Below are 12444 nucleotides of genomic sequence, written 5' to 3' on the forward strand. Positions count from 1 at the left end.
CACAATCAGAAAGAAAAATAGCAAATAATAAAAGTAAAGTGATGAATATAAGAAAAATAAAAGTTAGAACATATAAAATAGAAAACAAAGAAATCAAAGACAGTATTGTCCAGATGATAATCTGCAAACTTAAGAAGAGTATAGTCTATGATGTTGGCTATGTAAATAAAAAAATTTAGAAAATTAACAATGGGATTAAAAGGAAGAGTATAACTACAGATAGTGTGGGAAGAAATCATATAAACAACTTGATGCCCTTTGTAGTAAAAAGTTAAGCAAACGTTTATTAGAAAAATGTATCTTAAAACATTTTTTTAAAATACAGTTGACTTCTGAATATAAAAGATAGCGAATTGGTAAGTAAAAATCTAACTACAAAGACATAGTTGTTTTTTAGATGAATTCTATCAAACCTTCAAGAAATACACCAAATAGTATATTTGATGAATACAGATATATGTTACAAAGTATACAGACATTAATGGCATTAATATGCTTTGCTGTCAATATCTGAGAAGGAAAGAAGTACAGAAAGAGTAAAATTTTAACTCTATCTTAATGTTTTATTTCTTAGAAAGACAGACATCTGCAAAATATGAAAATGTTAATATTTCTTTAATCTTTGTGTTGGGTGTATGAGTATATGCTTTGTTTTTCTGTAATTTTGTGTATTTTATTTAAATGGTAAATGTTTAAAAATAGAAGGCGTAAGTGAACAGAGTGTGACTTATATGTCAGCAAAGTGCTTGGGAGAACGTTGAGCAAGGCAAGGTAGTATAGTCTCCAAGGCTGAAAGCACTCATTTTTCCCCTTACATGGCTGATGAGCAGCTTAAACAAAAATACATTTTGCTAAGACCCATAGAGTAGTAATAGACCCAATACACAGAGAATATGTGGCTCAGAGAAGGGTAAGTAATCTGCCCAGTTTCATACAATGGGTAATTGGTAGGAGAGGGGTTTGAACCCACATCAGTTTAACCCCAAAATGTGTGTCCTTTTCACTACAGCTTAGTAATTACCTAAAGATGATAGTAGCCATTATAACACCACTAGGCACTGAATTAAGCCCTTTTACATGTAGTATCTCAATTAATTCTCAAAAGAATTGTTAGTTTTATTCTCCAATTTACCCATGAAGAATTTGAGGCTTAGAGAAATCAAACAGAGCACCAGTGTGTGCCCCAGAACCACAAACAGAGCCAAGTTTGACCATAGCTAAGGCTTGTGATATTAAACACTCAGTTGACTCTCTCCTAAAGTGACTTAGAATCTCTTTTTTGGTGGGACAGAGCCAGATTTAATTAATCTGCCCTATATAAGGTGCATCCACAAGAAGTCCTCTTGGAGCTTTCCACTGACAAGGTGAAGAAGTCGGCCTCTCTCCTTACTCCACAAGACCCCACAGCCAAGGCCTCCTGTGCTTGCCCCTGACAAAGCAGAGTATTTCATGTGAAGCCATTTAACTTTTCTCTGACTGCCCTTTACCTCAAGCTCTACCACCTGACCCTGAATTACAGCTGGCAGGAACAGAGGCAGCTTTAAGTGGTGTCATGTTTTATTTCTTCACACAGATCTGTCTTGGTGTCAAATGGAATGAACGTCGGATCCTGCTCCATCTGCAGACTCAAGGCGCTCAGGCTCTCTGAATACCAGTTTCCTCATCACTAACATGGACGTGAGTAGAGCCATTTCAGGCATATGAGGAGTCCACGGGAAACTGCAAATTATCATTCTAATGTTAGTTACTGTAATTTTAGAGGACAAAGATTTATTTTTATCTACTAATCTCCCTACAAGGAGAACTACAGTTTCTCCTCTGCCTCCTCCCCCACCCACTGAAATTCTTATTTTTAAATAAAAGGGGGAGGGCAGAACTGATCAGTTCAGCACTTCAGTACTTGTCATTTCCATATTCTATTTTACTAACCATCAGAAAATTTCAAATTTTTAGTCTTTAGAGATACTGAATGGGAATGAGGCTGAAGAACTGAAGAACAAGTTAGAAACCACAGTGGAAAATAGTTACCTAGAAAAAAGTGGTTGACACCATGAAACAGAGAGGGTTGGGAGAAGAGAAGAGAAGAAAGAAGGGAGGGGAGAAGGGGAGCAGAGGGCAGGCTAGTGGAGAAAATCAGGAAAGGAATATAACCTTGGGTAGCCCATATCATTAATCATGTTTTAGAAAGTGAAAGAATTTAAGAAGGTGGCAGAATTGAAGCAATCGGAAAGTTAAGAGAGTAAAAAGGGAATAACTGTATCAGTAATATAATATCAGTCTATCAACAGTTACCATTTGTTAAGGGTCTCATACGCACTGTGCTGCTTGCTGCATAGATTTAATTCATCATGAAAAGCTCCAAGTCCAGTTAATCAGAGATCAGTGGATTGGTACTGATTTATTCAGTTATGGATAGAGCAGTAGGGTCACATATTAATAAACCTCGCCCTGCGGGTGTGCTGAGACATCACAGGGGAGAGAATATATGCTTTAAGGAGAGAAATAGTGAGGTATCAAAACAAAGAACTGGAGCAAATTTTTTTTTAATTTAGGTCAAGTTTTATGGTAATTATATGGTTGATGTAGGTGAAATATAATCACAGATTCTACAGTTGTTTTCTAAGTGTCCATAAAGGAGCACTGACGTAACTGTTATGTGAATTTGTGGGTAATGGTGATCTATTATTAACTGTCCTGGTGACTCTCACAGATTAATCAACTCCAGACCTCAACATCCATTTGATATCTCCCATCTCTTTCTTTCTCCCTCTTCATCTCTCTCTCATCCTCCATCCCCTGCCCTCTTGCTGACTTACATTCAGGAGTAGCTATAAATAGCTATTGTCAGCAGCATATTAAAACAAACAACTTTTTTTTCATAAGCAGACAGGCACTTACCATGCTAATTTTCCTCTCCCAGTTCTTATTAATCAGATGACCAGAAGATCATCCCTTTGAACTGTATTTCCCTTCCCCAAGTGGCTTCAGGCTATTAAACCTTCTCACAATAGAAGTTGTCTCAAAAAAAAAAAAAAAGGCTAAATCTGTATTGAATATGGTAGCACTTAAACCTTTTGTTGCTCTGACCATTGGCTAGGGTGGATAATGTGAACAAAGATCCAACACCAGTGGATGATGAAATCTTTAAATTCCCATGAAATAATGTAATGTAAAACTTGAGGAAACAAATTCTTGATTGGCTTTATTATATATGCCCAACAATTCCTTAACTAGAACCCCAACCAAGAAAACGAAGGGCAGAAGTCAGTTTCTTCTGCTTTCAAGTAAAAAACCACACACACAAGTAACCAAACTCAGGTTCAGCTGCTCACCGCTCAAAAGGCAATACTCAAGAGGCAGGTGGTGGTAGGAAGTCAAGTTGCTTTCATCAAAAAAGCCCGCAATCTGGGGAGAAGGTGGACTTACACCCCAAAGCCAACTAGCAAGATTCTGCTCAGCTATGACAGCTTTTAAAGGGAAAAGAGGGGAAGCAATCTCAGTTAATCACTGAGGCAGAAGGTTATGTTCTGCACCATTGTCCGTTGTGTGCAGGCTGGCTGACTCCTCACGATCTGTCTTCAAGTGTTATCTCGTTCGTGTGGTCTGTCTGCAGGATTGCTCAGGGGGCTGCTGGGGATAGAGAGCTAGTCAGCCTTTAACTACTTAATTCTTCATTCTCTAGGAAAAGAACCAACAGGTTAGGCACAGAACTGTGAATGAAAAGATTAAGCAAAAAAGGAGAGCTATCCCAGTGCTTAGGGCAGAGCTGAGCTTTCTTCCTTGGGCACATTGGCTGGGATCACAACCCCCGAGAACATTTATGAAACAAAAAGAGCCCATGCACATGCTTTTATACCACTAGCTCCTTGTAAAACTCCAATCACTGAAAGCAAGGTTCCCAAGCAAGGGAACCAAGTACTGCCCTCAGGCTTGTCTCAACAATAGCATTTGGGATTTAAAATAGTCCAACAGGGAAAAAAGTGAAGGACGGAAAATGAATTGTATACCTGTAAAGATAAGGAACGAGTCCATACCCATACCTCTTCAAGCTTTGATTCATTCTCTTCATTGTGATCATTAATTCCTTTGAGAAATCAAAGCCCTATGTTTATGGTGCCTTAAATTATTCTTGCGTTTGGCCAATAAAGATCTGTAATTCTGATCTGTAAAGCTGAAAAGTACTGATGGGATGGAGCTGAAAGAGGGCAAATGTTTCCCCTCCTTTGGATTCTTAACTAGATCTTGTGCAATTAAAGAGGATATGACTTTCTTACAGACTTTTAAATAAATGATTAATCTACAATTTCTCTGAACCATTCCCACTCTTCTAAGAATCTTATGCTATTATGTCATGGTTGCTAAAACTTTCAACTCTAGGTATATTTCCACTTCTCAGAACTCAATATCTCTCCTTGTCAGCCAGCTAGATATGCTAAATGAATTATAAAGGTTAAAGATGGTTTTGCAATTTTTTCTCCTTTGGGCTGAGAGAACAAGAAGTGAAACAGATAGAATTATGATCCCTCTCAGTTAATTTCTTTTCTCTATTTTAACAGTTGCCTGTGACGATCTTCCACTGCTTCTGACAAACTGTGAAAGAAGTGGGATTTGGTGTCAAAGTATTAACTGCCAGAACCACCTCTGAGAGCCGGAGTCTGTCAGGTAGGGGTTGTTTACAGTTGCTGGGTCTCATGAGGGTTCTCTTTGTCTTATGGCCACAGTGCAATGAAAGGCTATGGATTCCAGCCCAAAGCACCGTGTTTGGTGATGTGACAGGCTGGAGGCAGTCTGAAATTCAAAAGCTGACCCTGAGGCCAGTCCCTTTTCAATGACGGTTTCTGCATTTTCTAAGAAGTAATATAAATGCGAGCACATGTGGAAGTTGGGATAATGCAGATGTGTTTGTGTCTGTACATGTGTGTTGGTCCAAGCAATTGAGAGTGAAGTGAGGAAAGACAGCAGCTGTAACACGAGAAATACAAGTTGATACTTTGGAAAATTTGAACTAGGGAATATAGAAGCAGCTTCAGATGTTTGGTAGTTTTGAGTTAGAAAGCAGAAGTGGCTTTCTTGCTGTCCTCCAGGAGGTTTTGATGGGTGACAGAGAGAACAGAGGCTCCGGGCACAGTACTGAGATCGAGCGCCATGACACTGGTTGTTGCAAGTCTAGCAAAACACTGTAAGCATCTTTCCATGTGCCTATTGGCCATTTGTAGGTCTTCATTAGAGAATTGCTTGTTTAGATTTTCTGCCCATTTTTGGATTGGGTTGTTTGGTTTTTTTTTCTTATTAAATTATATGAGCTGTTTGTATATTCTGGAAATTAAGCTCTGGTCAGTTGCATCATTTGCAAATATTTTCTTCCTGTCCATAGGCTGTCTTTTTGTTTTGCTAATGGTTTCCTTTGCTGTGCAAAAGCTTATAAGTTTAATGAGGTCCGAGTTTTGCTTTTATTTCTATTGCTTGGGTAGATGGCCCTAGGAGAACATTCCTGAGATTTATGTCAGATAGTGTTTTGCCTGTTTTCTAAGGTTTATAGTGTCTTGTCTTACGTGTAAGTCTTTAAGCCATTTTGAGTTTATTATTTTATATGAATGTTGTGTCAATTTCTAGTGTACAGCACATGCTTTAGTCATATAGGAACATACATATATTTGTTTTCATATTTTTTTAACCATAAGTTACTACAAGATATTGAATATAGTTCCCTGTGCTATACAGTATAAACTTGTTTATCTATTTTATTTATAGTAGTTAGTGTCTGCAAGTCTCAAACTCCCAATTTATCCCTTCCCCTCCTGGTAACCATAAGTTTGTTTTCTATGTCTTTGAGTCTGTTTCTGATTTGTAAATAAGTTTGTCCTTTTTTTTTTTTTTTAGATTCTACATATGAGTGATATTATATGGTATTTTTCTTTCTCTTTCTGGCTTACTTCACTTAGAATGACACTCTCCAGGTCCATCCATGTTGCTGCAAATGGCATTATTTGATTCTTTTTTATGGCTGAGTAGTACTCCATTGTAGAAATATACCACATCTTCTTCATCCAGTCATCTGTTGATGAACATTTAGGTTGCTTCCATGTCCTGGCTATTGTAAATCATGCTGCTATGAACATTGGGGTGTATGTACCTTTTCAAGTTAGAGTTCTCTCTGGATTTATGCCCAGGAGTGGGACTGCTGGATCATACGGTAAGTCTATTTCTAGTCTTTTGAAGAATCTCCATACTGTTTTCCATAATGGCTGCACCAAACTGCAGTCCCACCAGCAGTGTAGGAGGGTTCCCTTTTCTCCACAGCCTCTCCAGCATTTATTGTTTATAGACTTTTGAATGATGGTCATTCTGACTGGTGTGAGGTGGTACCTCATTATAGTTTTGATTTGTAACTAACCATATACTTTAATAAAAGTATATTTAGAAAAAGAAAAAACACTAGAAGCATCAAATGCTGTTAAATTGAGACTCAAAAATCAAATGAAATGAATTATCATTGATAGGATTTCAATGCAAACTCCACAGTCAGTACTAGAGTAACTGCTCTGAAGTAACACAAGAATGAGAATCTAAGGAGGTGTAGTCAGGGAAGGAAAGAGAAGTTCAGAAGAGTGGTGGCTGTGAGCCTGTAGAAAACACAGCTTCCCATTCACAGCCTCTCCACCCTTAGTGCTGTCCCAGGCTGAAAAATCTTGTGACAATTGATGTTCATTTATTCTTTCATATGTCAACCTCAAAAACTATATTAGGCCACAATGAAGCAAAATCAGGATGAATTTTTTCTCATTCTCTCTTCTCAGAATTTTATTGAATATCCATAGCAGTGTGGATTTTGTTTACTTTTTAATTGTAGGTGGATATGATTTTTTTAAGCTTTCTCAAGAACAAGGTTGGGCACAGGCAGGTATTCAAGGTGACACCAAAGAAAATATGTAGGCTGTTCAGAGTCTGTAATGTGTATATAAAGATATAGATACACATGTAGTGATATATATATATAAAACTAATTTATTTTTCAGTGAATTGTAAGTGATTTACATGTTGTGTCAGTTTCTGGGGTACAGCATAGTGATTCAGCTGTACATATATATTCTCTTTCATTATAGATTATTACAGAGATGTATCATTTTATACCTAAATCTACTTTGCCTAATCTTATTACCTATGGTCAAGAATTAGAGTTCCATTTAGAGAAATGTTTCCTTCTTTGAAAGGCAACATACCATAAGTCATAGGTTGAAAATCACAAGGTTTTAAACAAAAGATATTGGCTCTACCACCATTTCCTGGCTTTATGACTTTGGATTCTCTTAATGGAGCATCAGAGTGTCTGTAAGATTTAAACAAAGTAATGTAGAGGCAATTTTAATGAGTAATAGAGCCAGTATTGAAGAGTATTCACTACAGTAAAAATTAATATTAAATGCATATTATTAAATTGTTCTCATTTTATAGTGCAGTATTAAATTAAGCAGTAACTAAAGAATAAATATATAGTTCATATTTAAAAATTCATATATAAGGAAATATTTACCTAAAAAATCTTATTAAATCCATCTGTCAGGGATCTTAATTATTAGGATCCAGGAATGAATTTATTACGTGGCTGAGTGGTTCTCTAACCATGATCAGAGTGGTGGTTCTACCCAGCCAAGCACTGTGATGCTTCATCCAGTATCTCTGTCACCTACCAAGCCTCAAACTCAGGAATACCTGGAGCATAATACCTGGAGCATAAAAGGCGGCTTCAGTGATGACAAGCAAAATTAATAACTTCTTAATACACATAAGAGAGAGTATTTGCCACAATGTAGACCGTGTTCCTCATTTTTTAAAGAGCCAATTCTTATTGGTGTCCTAGTTATAATTTGTGATTGATAATGATCTATACTAAAATATTTTTAAATTTTGATATTACTAGATATAGAATTGTCTAGTTCCATATAATTGCTTATAATTTAAGCACAGCTTTCTCATTTATTAATAACTACTGAGGTTAGCTCTCTTCAATAGGCTGTGCAAGATGATGGTTGTATAAATTTACATTTGAACCTAGGAACCATGATGCGTTGCAGCCTCACTGACTATTTCAGTGTTTCTCTTAGATGTTGTCATAATACATCTCTCTGGGTGCACTCATCAAATTCTGGAATAATAGGATCCTAAGATGATTCTGATGCAGTTGAGCATTCTCTAGTCTGTGTTTGAATGGACTCCTGCAATAGAGGAAGAATTTTTATTTCTTTATTAGGTTGAAGCTGTAAATATATTCTTCATTGAGTGAAGAAATGCAAATTCTTCTTGCTTCTGTGTAATACCACCAAATTCATGTAAGTCATAAAGATCTGTATCTCATGCTAAAGTGGGAAGAATTTAGTGGTATTACACAGAAACCAGAATAATTTACATTTATCAAATTTATGACATTAAACTTATATTTGTGTATACAATTGTAAGTTGCATATCAAAGAAATCTAACACGTATTTTTCTTTGTCCTCTCTTTCAATATGAAGGTGGTAAGGTTCCAAAAAACATTTTCATTTGGAATCTTAATGTTTCTATATTTTAATATCTGTTTTTATTGCCTCATGGAAATAAAAAGCTACTATAGGAAAGAATAGCAAGAATTCAGTTACAGATCTCTTTCTATTCTGTTTAATGAAATTCTCTAGCTTGTCATTGTTTTCAAAGCATTTGTTCAGCATATCCTTTTAAAAAGATGACTTTCAAAGTTTAAACTGTGAATTCTTATCTCAAATCACTAACAGTATGTTAGAAATACCACCTGGAAACAACTTACCTGCAATGTCTGGCACGTCCACCTTACTGACCACGGTTAATAAATACAAAATGTTAGTGGGGATAGAGAAGGTTGGGAGGCTTACTTATCAGATGAAAAGACTTTTTAGATAATAGAAACTGGGTCCATAAGAAATAAATGAATATATTTTAAATAAGAACTCCATGTACAATTTCTACCAGTACAGTGAATCTTAATACTTCAACCCTATGCATACTTGTGATTTAGTGAACTCTAACGTACTTCTAGGTTCTCATCACAAAGGAGTTGCCAGGAGTATTGTAGAAGTTACCTTGGACTATCTTGTGTCTCAACTATGTGTCTACAATATATTCTATAACAAAAACAGAACTTTCTCAATCTTGTCTACGTTATCAAACTCCTAGCAAAACTGCTGGATTATTCAAGTAAAAATGCTTCTACTTTAATCTGTCTTGTTTGTTCTGCTCCTGTCTTGCTGTAAGATAAATATTTACACTTTGAAGCCCTTCTATTTCACAGTCTTCCTTTGTGTCCATAGGACCAACATTACCATCCTGACAATGAACACAAAGGCTTTATTAGGAGAAGGGAAAATAAACATTTGGTTTTGAATTGGATAGTGCTAAGAAATTGAATCTCCAACTATTTGTATTTCATTGTATCTTACACCGTTTTTCTTTCTCCACTTCAACTCAGATTCATAGGGCACAGAGCTGGAAAGAAAGTAGAAATCCGTGACTGTGGAGTTAATGCTCAGCAGATGTGGAGGTTACACAGTTGTTCTAATCATCTTCCAGGGAGAGTGAAAAGAATTTGAAATGACTCCAGCAAACAACTCCTCAGGCTGAATCTTTGCCAGAGTTAAATCTACAAAACCACAAAGTTTTGATCCTATAGAATCTTCATCCATGGTCCCTGGCTCATAGCTGCCAAACCCTTGGAATTTCCTGAATGATAAGAGCATCTCATAGATTAATATTTTTGTCTTCAATTCCCAAAACTGCTCCAGAGCCATAAAGGTGAATTGGGTGTTTTGTTATTTATAATAAGCCACTTTCTACCACAACTGGATTTATGTAATGAAGTGACTTTTGGAAAACACCTAAATATTCTCTTCATGTGCCTAACATCCTGAAGATTAATCCATTATTATATTTTGATAATTAAATGCATCTCTTTCAGTAATATAGTGAATAGGCAGAAAATCAGTAAGTATATAGCTAATCTGAAGAACATTATCAACATGATTTAATTGAAATATGTAGAATACTCTACCCAACAACAGTAGAATGTAGAGTTTTCTCAAGTTTACCTGGTGCATTCAAGATAGAACAGAAGTCATACAAAGTATTTTCTCAGACCATAACTGAATTAAATTAGAAATCAGTATGAGAAAGTCAGCTATAAATTCCCAATATTTGGGAATTTAGATATAAATTCCTAAATAATAGATCAAAAATTACACAGAATGTTTGATGCAGTGATAGCAGTACTTAGAAAAGAAGACAGAAAATCAGTAAGCTAAGATATGTGTTTAATACTATATTGATTTTTTCCTATTGTTTCTTAAGGTGGAAACATAGAAAATTAAAGTCAAAAGCAGATTCTCTGAGAACAATAAAGTAAATCTTAGCCATGTTAACTAAGAAAAAAATAGCAAAGACACAAATCAATATTAGAAATGAAAGTTGTATGAACATTAAATGGATAGTAAAGGAACAATATGAACAATTCTAGGCCTTCCAAAGTGATAACTAGATGAAATGACATAAATTACCAAATCACATACAAGGAGAAATAGATAATCTGGATCTGGCGCTTTCCTTTTCATTTCTTTCTTTGCTAATGGACCTGCTTATATTGTTCAATGGTAGATCAACATTGGTAAGTCATGTCGATAAGATGTACCCTTGATAGAATGTGATAAAATGGAACTTCACTTCTCTCTGGTCTTCATCCTAAAAATCCATAAATTCGGTCTAATCCTGAGATAATCATCAAACAGTAGTAAGAGGGACATTCTGACTGGACAACTGACTATAACTGTGAAGGTCATCAAAAAAAGTTTGAAAAGTTGCACAGCCAAGTGTATTGAGACATGACAAATAAATGCAATGTAATGTCTTGAATGGGGTCCTGGAACAGAAAAATGACACTAAGTCAAAACTAAGAATGGTTAATAAGACATGCACTTCAGGTAATGTATCAATACTGGTTCACTAAGCATAAGAAATGTAGCAAACTCATGTGAGTTACTAATAAGACGTGAAACTGATATAAAATATATAAAATAATTAACATCTTGATTTTTCCAAACATTAAAATTATTACAAAATTTATTTTTCCAAAAATAAGAATATGTCTCAATAATATAAATTTCTACCTTAAGAAAATTGAAAATGTAGTACAAAATAAAGTCCAAGCAGAAGGAAGATATTAATAAACGAACAGAAATAAATTTAAAACATGACAAGAATAGAAAAAAATAAATGAAACCAAAGTTGTTTTCTTCCCCCCAAAATCAATAAAATGATTAAAACTCTAGTTAAGACTGAGAAGACACAAATCATCAATATCAGGAATGAAAGAGTATATCAATACACATCCTGCATCCATTAAAAGTATAACAAGGGAATATTAAAAAAAGAACTTTAAGCAACTCATCAGTAACAAATTAATTCTTCAAAATCCTTATGCTACCAACTCAATCAAGACAAAATATATAACATGAATAGTAATTATCATTATTGAATTCTTAACTAAAATGTTCCCAGATAGTATATTAGCAGGCTCAGATGGGTCCACTGGAGAATTCCACCAAATATTTAAAGACTTAGTACCAATTTTTAACTTATCAACTTATCCAGAAAATAGAACAGGAGGGAACACTACCAAATTTGTTTTATGTAACCAGTTCTACTGTGAAGCCAAACCATACCAAAAATAAATGAACACCAAAAATCTATAAGCCAACATCTGTCATAAGCCTTGAGACAAAAATCCTCAAAATATTAGCAAATAAAATTCAATGATATAAAAAAACAAACACCATATCAAGTGGGATTTAGTCCACATGTGCAAAACTAGTTTAACATTCAACAACCATACCATTACAATAAAAGGAACAAGCTATTGACTTGGATGGATTTCAAAGGATATATGCTTAGTGAAAAAAAAAATACAAAATGTGGCATTTTCATTTATATAACATTTGAAATATTATAGAAATGGAGAGATTAATAGTTGTCATGGTATAGGAGTCAAGGGGCAGGAGGAAAGAGGGTTGTGATTATATTAGGGCAACACAAGGGATCCCTGTTCGTATCTTGATTATGGTGGTGGAGCCATGAACCTATACATGATGAAACTTCAAAGAAGCAATTTCCCAATGAAGACATACAGCCAATAGGCACATGAAAAAATGCACATCAAAACTGCAATAAGCTATCACCTCACACCAGTCAGACTGGCCATCATTCAAAAGTACACAAATGATAAATACTGGAGAGGGCATGGAGAATAGGGAACCCTCCTACACTGTTGGTATGAATGCAGTTTGGTGCAGCCATTATGGAAAACAGTATTTGAGATTCCTCAAAAAACTAAAAATAGACTTATCATATGATCCAGCAATCCTGCTCCTGAGCATATATCCAGAGAGAAC

The 12444-nt window shown here is 35.4% G+C and overlaps 1 long non-coding RNA gene across 1 annotated transcript in view; it reads right to left on the reverse strand.

Moving 5' to 3' along the window:
* Positions 1-1569: 1569 nt before the first annotated feature.
* Positions 1570-12444, reverse strand: part of LOC116277657 (uncharacterized) — a 68769-nt gene continuing 57894 nt past the window's right edge. The window contains exon 3 of the long non-coding RNA XR_012075042.1: positions 1570-1719. This is a non-coding gene — a long non-coding RNA (uncharacterized lncRNA). The remainder of the gene's footprint in view (positions 1720-12444) is intronic.

Source organism: Vicugna pacos, chromosome 1 (genome assembly GCF_048564905.1).
Source record: "Vicugna pacos chromosome 1, VicPac4, whole genome shotgun sequence".
Taxonomy (NCBI): Eukaryota; Metazoa; Chordata; class Mammalia; order Artiodactyla; family Camelidae; genus Vicugna; species Vicugna pacos.